General features: G+C 39.0%; 1 protein-coding gene across 2 annotated transcripts in view; it reads right to left on the reverse strand.

Moving 5' to 3' along the window:
- The window catches only part of tnk2.L (tyrosine kinase, non-receptor, 2 L homeolog), a 92505-nt gene that overhangs the window by 66132 nt on the left and 10510 nt on the right, over nt 1–15863 (reverse strand). For both annotated transcript variants that reach the window (XM_018263575.2, XM_041563253.1), the window contains exon 2: nt 5374–5863. The gene's annotated coding sequence lies outside the window, so the exon portion shown is untranslated. The remainder of the gene's footprint in view (nt 1–5373; nt 5864–15863) is intronic.

Genomic DNA, 15863 nt, shown 5'->3' on the forward strand with positions numbered 1-15863 from the left:
TCCCAGTCCATATCCATTGGCAAACACAACATAATCACATTCATGGAGATTCAAAACTGAATAGAATCCCTTTTTCAGATAAGGGAACCTAAGAAACGTCACTGTCTCCCTGCACTACAAATGCAATCTCAATTTTAATTAGGGATGCACCGAACCCAGGATTCGGTTCAGGATTCGGCCAGGATTCGGCCTTTTTGAGCAGGATTCGGATAGATCCTTCTGCCAAGCCGAACCGAATCCGAACCCTAATTTGCATATGTAAATTAGGGACGGGGAGGGAAATCACGGGACTTTTGGTCACAAAATAAAGAAGTAAAAAATGTTTTCCCCTTCCCATCCCTAATTAGCTTGTGCAAATTAGGATTCGTATTTGGTTCGGTATTCGGCTGAATCTTTTCAGAAGGATTCGGGGGTTCGGCCGAATCCAAAATAGTGGATTCTGTGGATGCTGTGCCATTAGTTTCGTTAAGACGCAGAAGCACAGGCCCGAGCAGTTGCATGACAATGACACACTGAATTTTGGTCATTGGTCAGACGAGATTTTCATTCTGGCCAACTAACTAGTGTGCAAATGCATATCAGTTTGATTAGCCAAATCAATTAAGAGGGGGCCAGTAAAAGGTCACTTTGTATGTAAAAGCCTTATGCAGGGAATCTAAACTAATGGGTTAGCAGCTACTTTTACATTGTGTGTTTTCTCCCCATTATTGCTCAGGGGTTTGGGAGCATAAATGGATGAACACCTGTCTAAGGAATAATAAATTAAATACTGACCCCAAAACTGCTTGAAGGCAGTCTGAAAATTTTCCCTATGAAAAATGATATTACTCCATACACTCCACACAGAGAAGTGGGACTTAAGAACATAAGTACCCTAGTTAAAGGGGTGGTTCACCTTTAAATAAGCTTTTAGTATGTTATAGAATGGCTAATTCTAAGCAACTTTTCAATTGGCGTTCATTTTTCCTTTTTTTATATTTTTTGAATTAATTGCCGCCTTCTTCTGACTCTTTTCAACCTTCTAATAGGGGTCACTGACCCAATCTAAAAAACTAAAGTTCTGTGGGGCTACAAATGTATTGCTACTTTGTATTAGTTATCTTTCTATTCAGGCCTTCTCCCATTTATATTCCAGTCTCTTATTCATATCAGGACATGGTTGCTAGGGCAATTTGGACCCTAGCAACCAGATTGCTGAAATACCAAACCGGAGAGCTGCTGAATTTTATGGGCGCGCGACTGTTTACTTTTACGCGCAACTGTTCACTTTATTCCCACGGCCTAACAGAAACGTTAAACCAATCGACTGGTAGACCGCGATCAATGTTTTGGGCACCCCTGGTGTAAGCCGAAAAAGGTCACAAAACAATGCCTATTGTGGTCACTTTATATACTGCACATTCCACACAAATCAGCAGTCAGCAACATTTTCTAATTCAAATCAGTTTATATGATGAAAGGGAGATTGAGCATGGACTAAAAAACAAGGAAACCGTAATGAAGGAATATTTAAGCCATGCAGCATAAAGGAGATCCAAGCCAAGCTCCTCTATAAACTAGTCCCAGGAAAAGCTCAGGGCGGTTATCAAGAAATGCTGCTTAAGCAGCTTTCAGCAGATAAATCCTTCCATATGCTTGGGCATCGTGCTTTACTTCTGAAAATCCAGTGGGAGAAATTGCAGGTATAATATCAGTCTCAGTGTCCCCTCCAGGCAGTTTTTGCCAGGCATATTGCCCAGCATATTTCTTTGCTACTCAGCCTGCACCTCATATGTGCTGAAGTAATTATTACAGAAGCTGGTAGGACCTGTGTGCTATAGTTGCACACTGTATTTGCAGAACCACGCAGTCCAATCAGCTTCTGTAAAACTCTTTCCACCAGGGTGAAGTCATTCCATAAAGTGAAGTACCACTGCTTAAGGCTACTAAAAACATTTTAAAAAAAAAACCAGTATCATTATAAAGTGATTTTTATTTTTTTTTTGCATTCAACCCTTTCTGTGCCAGTGGTTTAACCAGCCACACTGCTAGGCAACTTAGTTAGGCATTCTAGTTTTCTAGAATGTATGCTATGTCCTTTTCAATTTGCTTGTTGACGAAACAACAGAACATACCCCATTTAATAGTATATTATACAGGTATTGGATCTCTTATCCAGAAATCCTTTACCTAGAAAGCGCCGAATTACTGAAAGGCCATAGACTCCATTTTATCCAAATAATCCAGATTTTTTAAAATGATTTACTTTTTCTCTGTAATAATAAAACAGTGCCTTGTACTTGAACCAAACTAAGATATAATTAGTCCATTGGAAGCAAATTGACCTATTGGGTTTATTTAATGTTTAATTTATTTATAGCAGTATGGTATGAAGATCCAAATTACCTTAAGGGCTAGTCCACACGGGGAGATAGCGACGCGTTTGCGGTCGCGGCGACAAAGCGCCGCGACAGTCGCCGCGACCGGCGCAGGCGACAGTTTTGTATGGGCGCCTATGTAAAAACGCCTGTGCTAACCACACGAGGCGATGCGCTTTTCAACAGTCGCCTGAAAAAGCCTGGCGAGGCATTTTCAGGCGACTGTTGAAAAGCGCATCGCCTCGTGTGGTTAGCACAGGCGTTTTTACATAGGCGCCCATACAAAACTGTCGCCTGCGCCGGTCGCGGCGACTGTCGCGGCGCTTTGTCGCCGCGACCGCAAACGCGTCGCTATCTCCCCGTGTGGAATAGCCCTAAAAGATCGGTTATCTGGAAAACCCCAGGTCCCAAGCATTCTGGATAACAGGTCTCATGCATGTATTACACATTATTTTACTCTCTAAATAACGTGTTTCCTGATCATAGACCCCCATATCGATAATTATGCTTAACTGTACAGTATTAACTTTTGTACAAGGACTCAACAAATAAAAGGAAACACCAGGGTATTTTTTTTTACTGAGCTGCTTCTGCCTTGGGGCATGGTGAAAACAATGCCTTGAGCAACACTAGGGGCAGCAAAAGTAGGTGTGAGTAAGGGCTTTGAATACCACTGTAAAACCATATAATATGGGTCAGACTGGGGCCTTGTCGTCCCACAGGGGCTGCAATACGAAGGGCTCTCCTGGCAGTCACCGGGGGCCCCCTCCCGGCCTCCAAACTCCTGCCAGCGCAAATTCGCAGTGTTACAAGAATGGTGCAACGCCACGGTGCAAAACCTCTACGTTATGGGCCAGCTGGTCGGTAAAGCAGGTTTTTAAATGCTACATAATTATTACAACCATACTTCAAGATCTTGATCCAGCGCTACAGAAAGAAATGTACAGAAATCCACATTGCGCTTCCATAACTGCAATACATCTGCACTGTACAAATGTGCAATAACCTTGCGGAATTATAATATTCATCCTATGATAAAGCATTTCTATCATGACTGCAATTCCCCCATGCACAGGGGCATGCCAAAGTGGTCTGATCTGAAGCCATATACAAGTGTTGCTGTGGTCCCCAACCAGTCTAAAAACTCCATAGTCTTCTTTGTATTAGGAAAAAAACTTTTGTACAACCTAGCAAATCAGCAGTTAGTATATATAATACTCATCATTAAAACAGTTGGACAGCACTGCCATATGCCATGGATTCATAGAGAGATCTGAATCAACTGACCACCATCATGAACAAAATATTACCTTATAAATTTTCTTACAGAAGAATGGTGGCACAATGCTTGTATACTTCATTTTTGGTAGGGACCTTCCTGTAGCATAAAATTAGTGATAGCTATAATGAGTATTTTGTTTTTCTAGTATTATTATAGTTTTTATTAGTATTTTTGGCAGCTAACTGCCCAATAAACTCATACTCACAGTAAAGACAACAAATTTGCTTAAATAAAGAATTTGCTCTCAGGTTAATGGCAGGTATGTTGGCAACAGCAGTGGCATTCCACCTGTCACAGTCATGTCTGTCTCTCATATATATTTCTATGGAAAGCAGTGACAGGTGGATATGGGCCATTGTTTTCTGTCTGATAGCAGCATCAGAGGACTTCCATTTGACATTAACCTTTACAGAGATACAAAAAACCCTGACAATTTGCCAATATTGAAAGCAGAAAAATACTGAATGATAGGTAAAATAGCTGATGTGATATACATGTTACCATGCCTTTAAATGAGAAGGTTTACATGAACAGTTATGTCCCATGTGGCCCCCCTTCAAGTCGCTGATTAAAGGTGGCCATACACAGGCAGATTAAAGCTGCCGATAACGGTCCTTTAGACCGATTCGGCAGCTTATCTGCCCATGTGTGGGGGCTTCCGACGGGTCCTCCCGATCGATAGGCCAAAAATCGTCCAGATATCGACCAGTCAAGTTTGATTTTTTTTTGTACGATCCAGGACCGCATCAGTTAGTTGATGCAACCCGTCAGAGCCCATTCGTAGTATTGTAATCCGATCGTTCGGCCCCAGGGCAACCTTGCCAAACGAGCGGATCTTGTAGTGTATGGGCACCTTAACTCAGAGTTATGTCAGATTTCAAAATTAAATATAAAAAAATCTGTTTGCTCTTTAGAGAAATGGATTTCAGAGCAGAATTCTGCTGGAGCGGCACTATTAACTGATGCGTTTTTAAAAAAACATGCTATGGGGATAGACATATTGGCAGTTTCCCAACTGCCCGCATACATGTGACTTGTGCTATGATAAACATCAGTCACTCTTTCTGCTGTACTGCAAGTTGTAGTGATATCATCCCACTCCCCCCCACCCCCTCAGCTCCCTAACACAAGATAACAGCTCCCTGCATGAGGGCTCCGCCAGTGAGGCAAGTTGAGGAACTCACCTCAGGGGGCAGTGCCCCACTGGGTACCAGTGGTGGCAAAAATGCTGCTCCTGGTACTTTAAGAGACGAATTTCGAGTTTGAGAACCAGAAATTAGGCTCTTCTAGCACAGAGAGCACAATTATGCTCTCTGCGCTAGCGTCCTGGCCCTCTCTGCCATCTTCGTGGACCCCCACCACCACAGGCGCAAAAAGGTTGGCGCAAAAAGGAGAGTGCACTGGGGAGGGGGGGCGGCAGCAACACCAAGCTGCCTCAGGCGGCGGAGGGGCCAGGATCAAGCCTGGCTCCCTGGTAGATCTAAAAAAAAAAAGTCCCACTGAGACACGTTGAGTTCTTTCTGAAAGCACATGACCTGGCAAAATGACCTGAGATGGCTGCCTACCCACCAATATTATAAATTAAAAAAAAAAAATCTTGCTGGTTCAGGAATGAAATTTTTCATGGTAGAGTAAATTATTTTCAGTAATCCCCGTTCTGTCTATAACAGCATTTGAAGGGCCATTCACATATCATTATCTACAATGTGTATTAGAAGCCTTACTAACACTTACCAGAGATGTTGAGCAATATTGTAGTGCCTTTTCTGTTCTCAAGTAGGGTTGCCACCTGGCCGGTATTTTAGTGGCCTGGCCAGTAAAAATAATGCTTGATGCCAATGTTATTAATAGGAAAAAATGGCAAGAATATAGGAAGGCCGGTATTTCTTTCCAGAAAAGGTGGCAACCCTATTCCCAAGTCACTTTTGTTTTACCTCCAATGCACCTCCTGTGTTTTCGTATGTAAACCTGTACATCACTAGGAGAGGTTTAGAAGCTTCCTTGGGCAGAAAAGTCTTTGCCTCTGTGCTTTATAAGCCAGCATTTCTTGCCATTTGTCCTGTAATCCTATTTTGAAGGCCCAGTGGATTCTTTTTACATTGACCCCAGAAGTACTCCATAGGTGATATCTGAGGATCCATTACAGTGTCCACTGGTCCAAATGATGCAGTGTGAACTTGACTCCATACTTTTGTTTTCAGGTAAAGCAAAATATCGACTGGCCCTATGTAAAAAGAGAGAATAAAGTTAGAATAAATAAATGCTTCTTTTGTCTACATTAGAGCATCTTAGTAATTAGCATCTTAGTATCTCTATATCAAATAAAGTAGTGAAGGCATTAAACATGATAATTCTAACTGCTCTGTGATTGCAATGAATGACGAAGGACAGATTCATTCTGATGTGCATATTGGTCCCTCCCTTAATGCAAACAATAATGATTCTGTAACAAACACAGGCTTGGAAATCCCATGCTGTAATTTTGCAACATCCTCCTGAATGAAGTTTGTGCAACAGTTTTGAACGTGCATCTGTCACATGTGGTTTGTCCCTCAACCACACCTTTATAAACACTAAGTTGTTATTTAAGCTTTTCCACGTGTAGCCTTATGTTTCCCTTTGCACTCAACAACATTACAAAGTTTCCGTCTTTCCCTGTGGCTAAGGCACCAGATCAAAATAAGCACAAGCTGGTATAAGCAAAATAAAAAAAATGGTAGTCCCTGAACACGAGGCTTTAAGCAGCTGATATGCTAAAATCCAGGGAAAATTAAAGGGGTAGTTCACCTTTAAGGTAACTTTTATTATGTTATAGAATGGCCAATTCTAAGCAACTTTTCAATTGTTTTTTATTGTTTATTTTTTATAGTTTTATAGTTATTTACCTTTTTCTTCTGACTCTTTGCAGCTTTCAAATGGGCATCGCTAAAAAAATAAATGCACCGTAAGGCTACAAATGTATTGTTTTTGTTACTTTTTATTACTGATCAGGCCGTCTTCAATTCATAGTCCGGTCTCTTATTCAAATCAATGCATGGTTGCTAGGGTAATTTGGACCCTAGTTACCAGATTGGTTAAGATGCAAATTGAAGAGCTGCTGAATAAAAAGCTAAACACCTTCAATAATAAAAAATGAAAACCAATTGCAAATTGCCTCAGAATATCTAAAAGTTATCTCAAAGGTGAATATTGTTATAGTATTGTCAATTGTAAGCAACTTTTCAGTTGGTCTCGATTATTTATTTTTTTATAGTTTTTGAATTATTTGTCTTTTTCTTCTGACTCTTTTGAGCTTTCAAATTGGGGTTACTGACCCCATTTAAAAAACAAATGATCTATAAGGCTACAAATTTATATATATTGTGCCTTTTTATCGCTCATTTTTTTTCAGGTGTCTCCTATTCATATTCCAGTTTCTTATTCAAATCAATGCATGGTTGCTAGGGTAATTTAGATCCTAGCAACCAGATTGCTAAAATTGTAAACTGGAAAGATGCTGAATAAAAAGCTAATAACCACAAATAATAAAAAATGAGAAACAATTGCAAATTGTCTCAGGCCATCACATCATGCTAAAAGTTAACTTAAAGGCAAACAACCCCTTTAACCCTTGCCAATGGGTGATGTGTACAGTTAGGGGTCTGCAGTCTTCCAGCTTAATGTAATTTCAGGGTTGGACTGGGCCAGGGGGCCCCCAAGCCACGTTGGGACACCCCACTCGGACACTGTGTAATTTACCTGGTGCTGGATTTCAATGGGAGTTACACTACAGATTTTTTATAAGTACATAATTTTCATTTTTAAAGTTCTTTCTTTGGACAATTGTATACTATGTTGTCACTGATGTCAAAGTTTTTGGCATCACTTTTTTGCACTAGATTGTCTAACTATAGGTGTGGTGTAGGTTGTGTTTGTGTTTCTTAAGAAATGTTTTCCTTATAATAGTGAAATGTTGACAAATACATTTTGGTTTATTATAGAGTATCTGTTAAATCTAACACCGAACTGTGACATAGACCATTGGTGGTTAAAGGACAACTAAACATTATATCAATGAATGTGGCTCAGTTCAAAATCTATAAACACGGGTCGCTACTTATAATCAATTCTGAACAAATAAAAAACAATTGCTAATTGTCTCATGATATCATTTTCTTCATTGTACTAAAAGTTAATTTAAAGGAGAACAGCCCATTTAAATGAAGTTCAAGTTTCTTTTGTAGCTCTGGCTGTATATCCTACCTCATGTTTAAGAATGAAGCATTATGGCCACGATGACTGTATGTTCAGCTGGACAATAATGCATGCTGTTAGGATGGGTAGGGTGCGTAATTGTACAGCTGAACATGCAGTATTCATGCCAATAACTGTTTCGTTTTTCCCTTGCTTTTTGTCTAGTACATGAATGGCAGAGTGTGATGCAATGAGATTTTTGTGGTGACTGGGTGGGACAACCTGAATTCTCACATCAGCTGTGAAAGATATATACAGTCACCACCAGCCTCAAAAGACAAACCATCAATGGTTGACTTTGTGTGATGTTCAGTAACTGCTGATGAATCAACAGACTAAACAAAGGGTAACGCCAATCATAAAGTTAACCCTCTCATCACGATAGCACTATACCATTATTGGTCCATTTACAAGATATAAGGGGTCGTTTTTTTGCACTTTTCACACTGCCTTTGTGCTAGGAAAAACTGACACACATATCTCTGCTCTGTTTTGGAGCACAAAAACCGGCAGCTGCCCTGATGAGTACAGAGCTACCTGCATTCAACAACATTGTATTCATGAGGAACAGGTGTGGCACATGGGCATCCCCCTACCTTCCCTCTAACTTATCTGGACATGCAAGTTAAAGAGAGGTGGCTGGTGGATGACAGATCTGGCCTGAGTCCACCAACACTGCACTCTGCACCTTACACTAAATTTCTTATTAAGCACAAGGTGCAAAGGTGCCATACCAGGGAAATTGTACTTCCTGAATAATCACGAAGAGATGCTCTCTTTCGTCTTCCCTTGGTCTTTGAAAAATGACCACTATAGTATATCTATTGAGAAAGTCAATCAGTTGACTGGTGAAACGTCTTCAAGAAAAACACAGCAAGTCCAGTTGATTTGACTTATTTCTACAGATATACCATGACCTGGATGAATGCGAATCTTCACAGACCCCTGTAGTCTTCGGTTGATGACAGAATTACACTATGTTTAACATACATGGTATACATCTGTTATCTAACTATTTCAATACATGTAACTTCAGCTATGGCAAGAAGGTTAACAAGTTAATAGTTGTGGGGCAGGTCCAACTGCTCTAGAATCAGTCATATTAGTATAAATCAAAAAATCACTGTATATCACTTAAAGACACATCGATTTGAATAAGAGACTGCAATATGTAAAGCAGAGGGCCCGAATAGAAAGACGAATAATAAAAAGTAGCAGTAACAATAAATGTGTCAGCCTTACAGAACATTTGTTTTTAGATAGTCACCCCTATTTGAAAGCTGGAGAGACTGAAAATGAAGTCAAATAATTCAAAAAAGATTAAAAATAAATAACGAAGACCAATTGAAAAGTTGCCTAGCATTCTAAAAACATACTAAAAGTTGAACCATTTTTAAAGGCACAGTGAGTCAAATAACATAGAAAACCCAAGGCATTCCAGATATCAGATTCAATACCTTTATTTATAAAATCTCTCTTGCCTTTACAAACGGAAACCAAAGAGGTACATGCAGCCCAGGGGTTATTTCCCTAAGGTTACCTACATTGTTATACAACCCAGCTACACTGTAGACCACTCCCCAATTACTAAGCAATATTTGAACCTGAAATACCTGTTGTGAGCACAACATAAGGGAATTCTATAACATACAGACTTGTATGTATGCAGCATATAGTTAAAAAGCATCTGCAGTTCTTTCAAACTATTTACCATGTCCTATGAAACAAGATCCCAAGGGCTTTCAATAAGGTTTGCACTCAACACAGAAAAAATATACAATTACAAAAATGAAACATGTCACATAGGCCCTTAATTATCAAGAAGCAGAGTATGTCTGTACATTTCCATGGTTTCGATAGTTATAAAATGTCAATTTTCATTTAAGTGTTTTAGAATTTAAAACATGATAATATTCAAATCAGTATCTGACAGGTTACATTGTCTGCACTCCTGGCTCTGACTCCTGAATCAATGTTGCAAGCCATATTATTAAAAGATCTAGAGGAGATCGGACTCCTGTTACATTGTTTTAAGTGCCCAGAGAACAGAAAGGGATAAACAAACACTGTTTTCAACTGCAACTAAATTAACAAATTACTTTAAAACCAATGAAAATGTTTCCTTATTGATTATTGGAAAGTTGCTTAGAAATACATTTTGTTTCCTTATGTATTTTGGGTTGGAGGACCCCTTTAAAGGGGTTGTTCACCTTCAAACAACTAGATGTTTTCCAGTATATCACCAGAAATAATTGCTTTTTCCAATTACGTTTTATTTTCTGTGTCACCGTTTTTCTATTATTGAAGTGTAAAGTGTCTTTTTTTCAATTTCTAAAGCAGCTCTGGGAGGGGGGGGGGGTGGTCGCCGACCTTGTAAACTGTTCTAAATTGATACATTTAGTTGATACATTTCTTATCTTTGTCCCTGCTGAGCAGAATCTCTGGGTTTCATTACAGGCAGCTGTTGGAACTGGTACAATATTTGCTACTACTCCAGAGATGGTCTTGAGAAATGTATGCAAAATTGTAAAAAAAGTTTGTAACCAAATGTTGCAAAATTTTAACAGTTTAGATAGAGTCTGCACCTGAATTACTGATGCCAGGCTCAAGCACCACAGACAGGAACATTGAACTTTAAACTTAGATTTTGGAAAAACGGTAAAAAATAAATAATTAAAAATAACTGAAAAAAAGTCTTTATTTCTTGGGAACAATCTGAAAACAACTGAAATGAAAAAAGTTAAAAATTAACTTCTGCGTGCCACTTAAAGAAAATATTGATATAATTTGCTGAGTATTATTGTCATTATCTACAAATCAGCACATAAGGTAATAGATTTGTGTTAGTCACTGGCTGAGAATTTAGAAAAACATTTGTAATTCCCATAAATATGCAGAATTCTGCAAGGGATATTTGCAGTTAGCAGCCAGGTGTCATACTGCTGAATAACTACAAAAGAAAGAGCACTGGATCAGACTGTGAATGGTTGCTCACATCATTCACAATCACATCATTCTCCACCTTTCTTGCTAGAGATATGGGGTCTGTTATGCAGAAATCATGGCACCAACAGTTTTTCTGTCATTTGGAACACTAAAACTTAAAGAGGTTGTTCATCTTTAAATTGACTTTTACTATAATGTAGACAGTGATAATATTCTGAGACAATTTGCAACTGGTTTTTAAATTATTTAGATTTTTATTCAGCAGCTCTCCAATTTGCTATTTCAGCAATCTGGTTGCTAGGGTCCATATAACCAGAGCAACCATGCATGGATGAGACTGTATTATGAATAGGACAAGAAAGAAGAGTAATAAAAGGTAGCAATAATACATTTGTAGCCTTACAGATCATGTTTTTTAGATGGGGTCAATGACCCCTATCTGGAAAGAGTCAGAAAAAGAAGAAAAATAATAATTAAAAAGCTGTTTAGAATTAGCGTTTTATAAAATACGAAAATTTTACTTAAAGGGGTGGTTCACCTTTAAGATCACTTTTAACATGTTATAGAATGGCCAATTCTAAACAACTTTTCAATTGGTCATTTACATTTATTTCTCATAGTTTTTAAGTTAATTGCCTTCTACTTCTGACTCTTTCTAGTTTTCAAACAGGGGTCACTGACCCCATCCAAAAACAAATGCTCTGTAAGGCTACAAATGTATTGTTATTGCTACTTTTTATTATTAAGGTCATCTCCTATTCATATTCCTGTCTCTTATTCAATTCAATGCATGGTTGCTACGGGAATTTGGACCAGATGGCTGAAACTGCAAACTGGAGAGCTGCTGAATAAAATGCTAAATAACTCAAAATCCACAAATAATAAAAAATGAAAACCAATTGCAAATTGTCTCAGAATATCTCTCTCTACATCATACTAAAAGTTCATTTAAAGGTGAACAACCCCTTTAAAGGTGAACTACCCCTTTACCCTTTAAAGCTACTACAAACATTTAAAAATTAGAGAATACAAGTCAGGACAGTTTTATCATCACTAGAGATGTATACTGCCTTAATACACAAAAATAGAAACAAAGGCATACTTCATTCAATGCTTCTGCAAAAAATCCCAAATTTTCTTTTATTCAAGGTGAGATCTCAGCATGTATACTGGCTTACATCTCTTGGAAAATCTTAAGATACCTGCCACTCTGGTTGTTAAAAAGTGAACAGTAAGGCTGCAGCGTCCCGTTAATCACTTAGAATTCCTTCTTCTCCTTTAACCCACTCTGCCCCCTCCCTCGGGAATTTACTTTGGCTGTTGGCTAATGAGCATGCTCAGTTCTTCTCAGAAGATTACATTACTGGTTCCCATAGAAACTCTAGCTCTCTGATCCTATTTTTTTTTCCTGACCACTTCTCCTGAGCTCAACTTAACCATTACAGTGCTCAACCCCAGCATCAGATTATGTTGTGTCTGTGTAAACCTGAATTCTGCATTGCATGAACTTTACAGCATACATGTCCTGTTTGCAGATATCAATGTTACTGATGATGTGTCAGAGGGAAAATAGCCGCCAGGTGAAAGCTGCTATTTGTTTTAGGAAAAGGTGATGGTACATGCAAATACAGGGGGTATTTGCATTACAAATCATTATCACCATCATTTCAGTCTATTTTCTCTCCTGTTCTTTATAGCTCTCTGTGATGCCTCCACTTTTCTCATCTGTACAACATTTCTCCATCTCTTCTTTCCCCCTTTATCTTCTATATTATCTTTTTCCTTTGCCTTTTAACCTATTGTATATTCCCTTCTTTACTCCCCACCATCTTATGTTTATTCACCAATTCTTCTTTCTTTATGTTAAGCTTTATATTTTCATTTCCCCCCTTTTCCTCTTCGCTTAATTATAGCAGTTGTTCACCTTCCAGACACTTTTCAGTTCAGTTGGTTTCAGATAGTACACCAGAATGAAAGACTCTTTTCAGTTGCTTTCTAATTTTTATTTTGAACATTTTCCTAATATTGAAGTTTAAACTTTATTTTTTTTACCATCTCATGGCTGCCAAGAGCAGGTCTGGGAAGGGGGATCACTGACTCTAAAATGCTCTAATTTGATAAATTAGTTGATACATTTCATATCTTTGTCCCTGCTGAATCATTGGGTTTCAATAAAGGCAGCTGTTAGAATTGATACAATATTGCTAATATTCCACAGATGCTGCTGACAAATGTATCAACCAATGTAGCAAATATTTCACATATTTTACACCTGGATTACAGAGACACTGTCTTGAAACTCCAGGGACTGGAACATTAATCTTTAAATTTACATTTTAGATAATTAGTCAAGAATAAACAATAGAAAGCAATTTAAAAAGTATTTCTGGTGAACAATCTGAAACCAACTGAACTGAAAAAAGTGTTTGGAAGGTGAACAACTCCTTTACATCTCTAATTCAGGCAACAGTAGGCTGGCATGTAGTAGCTGCCTGGGAATAGGGCTGTGGATCTCAGGCTATGAGAAATATATGTCATAGAAAGGGAGATAAGTTAGGGCACTGTGGAAAAGTGCTTGTGGGAAAGAGAATCTGTGGCTGAAAGTGATTTTTAAAGGGTTGGGTGGCACAAAGTCTGAAGTTTCAAATAAGTGCAAGTGCAGCAATGTGGCAAGTACAGAGCAGACATGTAAAGGTACTCACTAACATGGAGCTAGTGTTGGTGGCTGCCACTGGCAAAGTCTGCTGCAGAAGGGGAAGAAGTGCTTATATGCTGTCCAGAGATAACCATCATAACGGCACACTCTGTATCACCCCTCCTTATGTGCCCACACAGAACTCATCCTAAAACCCTTCTCCTGCCCTCTGAGTGGAGATGAAGCTATGCCCTCCCCTGCATGACTGACAGATTTCAGCACCACTGAAACATTTGCTTTGGGGCTGTATAACACCGACAGTCAGCTCCTGCCCCCTCCTTCTCTAAATGTATATTCTGCTTTATCTTTATGCCCACGGTTACAGTTCAGCTAAAACATCCCAATCTAAGACTGATGGAACATTCCGTTGCCCTCGCGAATCACGTCATTGTATCAAAATGTAGGAAAATGCAATTATGCAAAACAAATGCCTTACCAGAAAAAAAAAATCACTTTGACTTTAATACAAAGGTGTTTTTGGATGTTTTGTCGCCAGTTGTGTGGGAGAGTTAGTAAAGTCACAAAAAATGTATCTGCCATAACGCTATATATATTGTATATATTGTAGATATTCATCACAGCTTGTGTCCCACAAGACAAAGAAGGATTTAAAAGATCAAATAGCTGTAATCTCACACAGGGTGAATTTCAGCCCCTTTCTGCAGCTCTGTATTCATGGTGGCAGGCTGGCGCATTCTGAGGGGACAGGTCTGTGATGCTTGGGGGGGGTGATACAAGTGGAGTCAAGCACGAGTTTGGTGGGCTAGCGGAGGAATGGGTGGCTCTAGGAGAGGGGATGTGAGGTGGGCAGGAGGCGGATCAGAGGCAGGCCAAGGGTGGGGATGAGTTGTCACAAGTTTACCGGTGAGTACTTTGCTTGCAAATCTGTAATACAAGCCCTGGCCGGTAAATAGCAGCTGGGTGGCAACCCTGCATCGGTCAGACACCTAAGTTAGGTAGTGCCGGCAGGCACAGGCTGCAACTGAGCCCTGTACTTACCATATGCCCTATGCCAGGCAGAAAGGACAGGGCTAATTTTTACCCGCCAGCACAATGCTCTATTTCTAGCACCGGATTTTCAACATGGAGATCGGTGAAGAAAGAAGCTAATAAGCACTAAGGCGTATGTGTCTGTGGAGTCAATCTAAATGACCCTTATTACCTTTAATGGTAAACAAAATATGATCTGAAAAGGGCATTTTTTCAGTGTCAGCAATAGCACAAATTAAAGAAACATGAATTTATGAGGGGAATGCAATAAAATCTATTTAGTTGCCCTCTTTTACCGACTTGCAAAAGAGTCAGTGAGGCTGCTATTGGCCCCTATTTTTTTTTTTTTTTTTTTTTTAGGAAAAGAGAGGTTTGCTTATTAGTATATACGTGGGTGCGCTCTCGTCTATGTTTACATTCTTCCATTTCTTATTGTAAATATTGTTTGTGCTTAAAATGCTGTACATGTACAGAATGTTATCTAAACAACAATGTGCTATTCTGAACTTAAAATGTTTTGGGGAGGGTACATGCTTATGTGTGCATGTAAACACAAGTTAAACGGACATGTGTCCGATGCGTACTATATATCCTGAGCTTAACTTCTAAGTACTCACTTCTTAGTATATACTCCAACTAGATCTGTTCTTCTAAGTACACAAATTACTATGGACCCACACTGCTGCGTTTCTATTAACTGCATACCACACAGGTAACTGTATTTAACTGTGACTGCTTAAGGGATAAATTGTGTTCAAATGAACAATATAAGTAGGGCTTTCATTAAAAATTTGTTCTGTACAATTGTATACATTTCTTTCATTTTAAAAATAAAGAATGATGGAGTGTTTTATAGGAGAATGAAAGGCTAAAATGAAGTAAGTTTTATTAGAAAGGTCTATATAAATACACCAATAAACCCTCAAAGTAATGTTGCTCTTAGTCCTCTGTTAAAAGAAACACCACATTTCTTTCCTTCTATTGTGTACTCATGGGCTTCTGTATCAGACTTCCTGTTTTCATCTTAAACCTCCAGGGCAGGGCTTGAGCATGCTCAGTTCGCTCCTCTCCCCCCTCCTTTCCTGCTGTAATCTGAGCCCAGAGCTATGAATGAGCAGAGAAACTCAGACAGGAAGTGATGTCACACCAAGAAAATATGGCAGCTGCTATCCTAAACAAATAGAGAGCTTCTAGAGCCGTTTACTTTGGTATGGTAAAGCATTCTACAGAATAAATAGTGTTATTGCTTGCACTATTGTGGCTAATCTACTGGCAATAAACTGCTTTGCTACCTTTCCTTCTCCTTTAACTCTTCCTCAGTTTAAATCACATGAGTTGGTTTATAAGGATAAGAATTTGT

This window comes from Xenopus laevis, chromosome 5L, assembly GCF_017654675.1.
Source record: "Xenopus laevis strain J_2021 chromosome 5L, Xenopus_laevis_v10.1, whole genome shotgun sequence".
Classification (NCBI taxonomy): Eukaryota; Metazoa; Chordata; class Amphibia; order Anura; family Pipidae; genus Xenopus; species Xenopus laevis.